Raw genomic sequence first — 6975 nt, 5'->3', positions numbered from 1 at the left:
CCAAGAACTGTAAGCTAATCCACTTAATTTTACTAATAAGGAGTAGCAATAGACTAACAATAGTATATAAACACACCTCCTCTTTTATCCAGGCTAACAGAAGATGAAGAAACGTGAATTGGATATTTCATATTCATTTTGAGAATGCACATTACTAATACTTCCGCATTTAAAACAATCACGCACTCTTCGCAGGAGAGTTGCCAATCCCTGGTCTAAACCCACGTGATACTTAGCCTACCTTCCTCGGGGGTGGCATGCTAACAGTTAGCATTATAGAAATTTTCATTCATATAAACGCGTTTTCTGGTTTGCTCACAGTGATCACCCTACCAAAAAAACCTTGTAATATTACAAATATTAAGACTAAAGTGGTAAATATATGACAAAAAATATATAATATTATGAGAATAAAGTGGCGCGCTTCACGGCGGTCGTGTGGTTAGCGCGCAGACCTCACAGCTGGAAGACCCAGGTTCAATTCCACCATCAGCCATCTCTGTGTGGAGTTTGCATGTTCTCCCCGTGCATGCGTTGGTTTTCTCCGGGTACTCCGGTTTCCTCCCACATTCCAAAAACATGCTAGGTTAATTGGTGACTCCAAATTGTCCATAGGTATGAATGTGAGTGTGAATGGTTGTTTGTCTATATGTGCCCTGTGATTGGCTGGCGACCAGTCCAGGGTGTACCCCGCCTCACGCCCGAAGACAGCTGGGATAGGCCCCAGCACCCCCGAGACCCTTGTGAGGAAAAAGCGGTAGAAAATGAATGAACTTCAGTAATAGTATTATGAGAATAAAGTGGTACGTTTATGTTACAGGCATTGCCAGCTATGAAAAGAGGGGACTTATGCGACTACGTGTGTACTATTATACGAATAAAGTCGTCACTTTACCAAGGTATTCTCAGAGTTTTCCAACATGTTTTCTCTTGAATGTACTACTTTTTTCGAAATAAAATTTATCTGATATTTCCCCCAGTGTGGCCCTAATATGCTGTTGCATCTGTAAAGGTGTGACAAAAACAAAGGGAAAAAATCCATTCAACAGAGATCCCTAACATTTTTTGTACATATTGTCAATGGTATCCATTTAGACATAGACATAGACTTTCTTTATTGTCATTGCACAATAACACAGCAGTGAAATTGCCAACGAAATGTTGTTGGTAATAAATAATAAATAATAAATAATAAATAATAAATAATAAATAATAAATAATAAATAATAAATAATAAATAATAAATAATAAATAATAAATAATAAATAATAAATAATAAATAATAAATAATAATGTGGAGAATAAAAAGATTACATCAAATATGAACAACAATGTACAGCGTAAACAGTAATTTGTACAAATAATTACTGTTTACGCATTTTGCATGACATCTTTATTGTTTTGATTTAATCTTCCTGTAATCGTTAGTTCTCAGTAAAGCACTTTAACTACTCGGTGCTGTTACACAGTTTCGCCACAGGGGGCGTTGCGGGCTTGTTTGGTTGGGAAAGCCACGCACACAGCAGTGAAGAAGAAAAATAAACTGGTGCTGGAAAGACGACCAACTGTTCCCGTTCTTTGCTGTGTTTCCTGTCTAGAATGTCTGACATTTAGGAGAAAACTATAAATAATAAATAATAAATAATAAATAATAAATAATAAATAATAAATAATAAATAATAAATAATAAATAATAAATAATAAATAATAAATAATAAATAATAAATAATAAATAATAAATAATAAATAATAAATAATAAATAATAAATAATAAATAATAAATAATAAATAATAAATAATAATGTGGAGAATAAAAAGATTACATCAAATATGAACAACAATGTACAGCGTAAACAGTAATTTGTACAAATAATTACTTACTTTTGCATGACATCTTTATTGTTTTGATTTAATCTTCCTGTAATCGTTAGTTCCAAGTAAAGCACTTTAAGTACCCGATGCTGTTACACAGTTTCGCCACAGGGGGCGTTGCGGGCTTGTTTGGTTGGGAAAGCCACGCACACAGCAGTGAAGAAGAAAAATAAACTGGTGTTGGAAAGACGACCAACTGTTCCCGTTCTTTGCTGTGTTTCCTGTCTAGAATGTCTGACATTTAGGAGAAAACTATAGATATATATATATATATTTTTTTCTTCTTCTACGTATATATAACTATAACTGTGTATAACATATCAAGGCGTATGATAGCATTGAACTTAACTTTATATTCAGCTCAGAGCTAGTGAATCCAATGGACACTTTTGTCCACCACCCCAAAATCGGTACCAGTACTGGAACTGGTACTGGTGGATGCTGTGTCTGTATCCATTTTGTGATTTTGTTTTCATCGCCTTACCACAAATCCTCTCATGCTTTAATTATTTTATTGACTAAACCTTCAAGAGCCGTTATTTAATATTATTAAATGACCGCAAGAGTCCTCGTTTCAATCATAGGAAGACCGTTAAAGGCAAATAGTATTTGCAGAGCGATGCCACACATCGGCGATGAGCCGCATAAGGCCGTAAATCCCAGAAAATAAAAACCACGAGGCATGACGCAGGAACATTGTGATCTATGATCCGTTTTGTGCTGAAACACGCTTCTATTTCTGGTCTACCTGAGTGTGCATCGTCTTAAAGTCGTGTCCTAAGTGGGATGGGGAGGCTGGGACTTTGTCAAAGAAATCCCAATTTCTTGTTTCCGATGTGCAGCCAATAATGGCTAACCGTTTTTGTTTGTTTTTAGCGTTGATCAATACCTTCAAAGGTGAACATGTGACACATTTTTGGGCTGGGCGTGCTTTTATGTCAGAATTTTGACATCTCAAAATGTTGACTTTTTATCTTGTAATGTTGACTTTTAATCTCGTTATTTCCACTTTTAATCTCTTTATTTTGACTTTTTATCTTGTTATTTCGACATTTTTTCTCATTATTATGACTTTGTATCTCAGTTTTGACTTTATCTCAAAATTTCTACTTTTTATCTTGTTATTTCTACTTTTGATCTTATTTCGACTTTTTAATCTCGTTATTTCGACTTTTTATCTTGTTATGACTTTTTATCTTATGACTTTTTATCTCGTTATGACTTTCTAATCTCAAAATTATGACTTTTTATCTCAAGATTACGACTTTTTATCTCATAATTTTGACTTTTTATCTCGTTATTTCGACTTTATCTAAAAATTTTGACTTTCTTATCTTGTAATGTTGAATTTTTTATCTCGTTTATTTGACTTTTTATCTCGTTATTTCAACTTTTTATCTCATTTTGACTTTTCATTTCATTATTATGAGATATATTATTATAATTTTCAAGTCAAAATTTTGACATCTCAAAATGTTGACTTTTTATCTTGTAATGTTGACTTTTAATCTCGTTATTTCGACTTTTAATCTCTTTATTTTGACTTTTTATCTTATTTCTACTTTTTATCTTGTTATTTCGACTTTTTAATCTCGTTATTTTGACTTTTTATCTTGTTATGACGTTTTATCTTGTTATGACTTTTTATCTCGTTATGACTTTCTAATCTCAAAATTATGACTTTTTATCTCATAATTTAGACTTTTTATCTCGTTATTCCGACTTTTTATCTTGTTATGACTTTTTATCTCGTCATGACTTTCTAATCTCAAAATTACGACTTTTTATCTCAAAATTACGACTTTTTTATCTCATAATTTAGACTTGTTATCTCGTTATTTTGACTTTATCTAAAAATTTTGACTTTCTTATCTTGTGATGTTGAATTTTTTATCTCGTTTATTTGACTTTTTATCTCGTTATTTCAGCTTTTTATCTCATTTTGACTTTTCATCTCATTATTATGACTTTGTATCTCATAATTTTCAAGTCAAAATTTTGACATCTCAAAATGTTGACTTTTTATCTCGTAATGTTGACTTTTAATCTCGTTATTTCGACTTTTAATCTCTTTATTTTTACTTTTTATCTCGTTATTTTGACTTTTTATCTCATTATTTTGACTTTCTATTTCTGAATTTTGACTTTCTATCTCAGAATTTCGACTTACCATTGGGATATTTTTTTTTCAGTGACAGAAACGGGCTTCCATAAAGAAATAGATATTTTACGTTCATTTTAAGAAAGGTACAGTGAAAAAATATAACTAGACAAACAATCTTTAATTTAATCGGTCATAAGTTTTCCAGGTTATTTAGCTCTTTGGTTCTACCCTCACCTACGGTCATGAGCTTTGGGTAGTGACTGAAAGGACAAGATGGCAGCTCTAGTCTCCCTGGGGTGTTCAGGGCACGTCCGACCAGTAGGAGGACTCGGGGAAGACCCAGGACACGTTGGAGAAACTGTCTCTCAACTGGCCTGGGAACGCCTCGTGAAGGGAAGTCTGGACTAAACAAGTTCGATATTCTAGTTTGGGTCGGGGGTGCTGTTACTGCTACAATTTCCAAAAAATTAATCGGGAAAAGTCTGCCCTGGAATGTTCTGATCTCCTGTTTCCATGCCAGTATTAGTGTTAGACGGCGAACCGAACTACCCGCACTTTGTGCTCCCAGTTGAGTCACCAGCGCCTCTGCTGGTATCAGCCAAGTATTGCACTTTTTTGGTTTTCTTTGGAAGTGACTTTTTATTCTTGGTATATATTACAGTGAATACATGAACTCTTTTTATTTGATGCTTCACAGATCTCTTAGGAATGACAGTGTGGGCCTACAAAGCCGACAATATAGCGTTCATTCATTAGCGTTCACATATCAGAATATACATGTTTGTTTCAACTGGAACCAGAAGTGGCTCTCCTGAAATGTGCAACTTGTGCTGTTCTAGAATCATAAAAAAACTTGGAGGAAAAAAAAATGAAGCACGTTCTCATGAGAATTTAGTACCATTTGTTTTTGCAAACCATAAAAGAATGCCAAGAATTTGTTTTTGTTTTTTGGGTGGTGGGGGAGTATTACTGGAATAAAGTAATGAAAAGATTTTTAAATGACTTTACAGAATAAATACATAAAATAAACGCTAGCTCAATCAGCAGTTAAGTTAACATGATTATTTTGGGATGTTGTAGGAAGGCCGAGAACCCGGAAAAAGACGCAAACACGGCACAGTCCAAAAATATTACTTTAACAATAAATAAAAATGGAAAAATCTGAAAATTAGCAGTTATTTCACAAGAATAACGCCAAACTGTGAAGTAGTATGAAAATAAGTTGGAATCTGATGCAAAAAAGTGGTCATTTTACGAGAATAACATTGTAAGATTCATTGTACGATATCACATTTTAACATGGGATGTTATGAGAAACAAAAAAAAGTAGTAATTTTGGAAAAAAGTTACCAGAATAAAGTCAAACATTAAAACATAAAATCGTATTGTCATGGGATTAAAAATCACATTTTTTTCAGGGAATAAACTCATAATATCATGAGGAACTTGTGTTATTTTAGAAACAAGAGACAAACAAAACAAAATAATTTTCGTCGTGTAATGAAAATGAAGTCAAAATATTACTGAAGTTGTAATATTACAGAAAGAAAAGACTATTTAAGAAGGAAGGTTAAATATTTGGGAATTAAAAAAAACAGCAAAACTTAAAAAAAAAAATAGCCAAGAGAGTTAATATTAATAAAAGATTTTTTCACCGATGTCACAAAGAATGAAAAAAATCCCGACTCAGAGGCCAAGATGCAAAGTGCTAAATGCTGTTTTGTTAGAAAGAAATAATACATTTTGTTGGACTAAGTGAAATAAATATGGAAGCCCGTTTCCGCAACTAAAAAAAAAAACATTATTCCAATGGTAAATTGAAATTACGAAATAAGTAAGTCGTAATTACAAGATAGAAAGTCGAAATGACGAGATAGAAAGTGGAAATTTTCGTCTTCGTCACTTGGCAAAATGGCTAGACAGTTGTGAACAGCCACATCCCTTTTATTATTTCGATGCCTCTCATCTTTCCAATGTGCGTTTTCGTAGTACAATTCCATGTGAATTCACCAGCAAAAGAAGTATTTCATCACTTGTAAAGCCACACTAAAAGTAATCCTCAATGTACTCACAATCCATGTCTGAACAGGAGAGAAGAGCTGCTGCTGTGACTCTTCTACAAAGCTATCTCATTATCATGATTTTCTATCTCATAATTTCGACTTTCTGATCTCAAAATGACAACTTTTTATCTCGTAATTTCGACTTTTTATCTCGCTATTTTGACTTTTTATCTAGTTATTATGACTTTCTATCTCTTAATTTCGACTTTCTTATCTCAAAATTACAACTTTTTATCTCATAATTTCGACTTTCTATCTCGTAATTTCGACTTTTGTCATTATTTAGATTTTTAATGTCATTATTAAGAATTTCTAGCTCATAATTTAGACTTTTTATCTCGTAATTTGACTTTTCATCTTGTTAATTCGACTTTTTATCTCATTATTATGACTTTGTATCTCAGTTTTGACTTTCTTATCTCAAAATTTTGACTTTCTTATGTTGTAATGTCGAATTTGTATCTCGCTATTTTGACTTTTTATCTCATTGTGACTTTTTATTTCATTTTGACTTTTTACCTCATTATTATGACTTTGTATCTCATAATTTTCACTTTCTTTACTAAAAATTTTGACTTTCTTATCTCAAAATTTGTATCTCGTTATTTCGACTTTTTATCTCGTTATTTCGACTTTCTATCTTGTTATTTCGACTTTCTATCTCAGAAGTTTGACTTTCTATTTCAAAATTTTGACTTTCTATCTCATAATTTCGACTTTCTATCTCAGAATTTTGACTTTCTATCAAAATTTTGACTTTCTATCTCATAATTTCGACTTTTTATCTCATAATTTCAACTTACCATTGGGATATTTTTTTTTCAGTGACGGAAACGGGCTTCTATAAAGAAATGTGCTATTTTTTAGGTTTCATCAAATACTTTTTTAGTGATAGCATATCTTTCTTATAAATTTAATTTAGGACTAACATTCATT

The sequence above is a fragment of the Doryrhamphus excisus genome, chromosome 3 (assembly GCF_030265055.1).
Source record: "Doryrhamphus excisus isolate RoL2022-K1 chromosome 3, RoL_Dexc_1.0, whole genome shotgun sequence".
NCBI lineage: Eukaryota > Metazoa > Chordata > Actinopteri > Syngnathiformes > Syngnathidae > Doryrhamphus > Doryrhamphus excisus.
Note: the sequence above shows the minus strand (reverse complement) of the source record.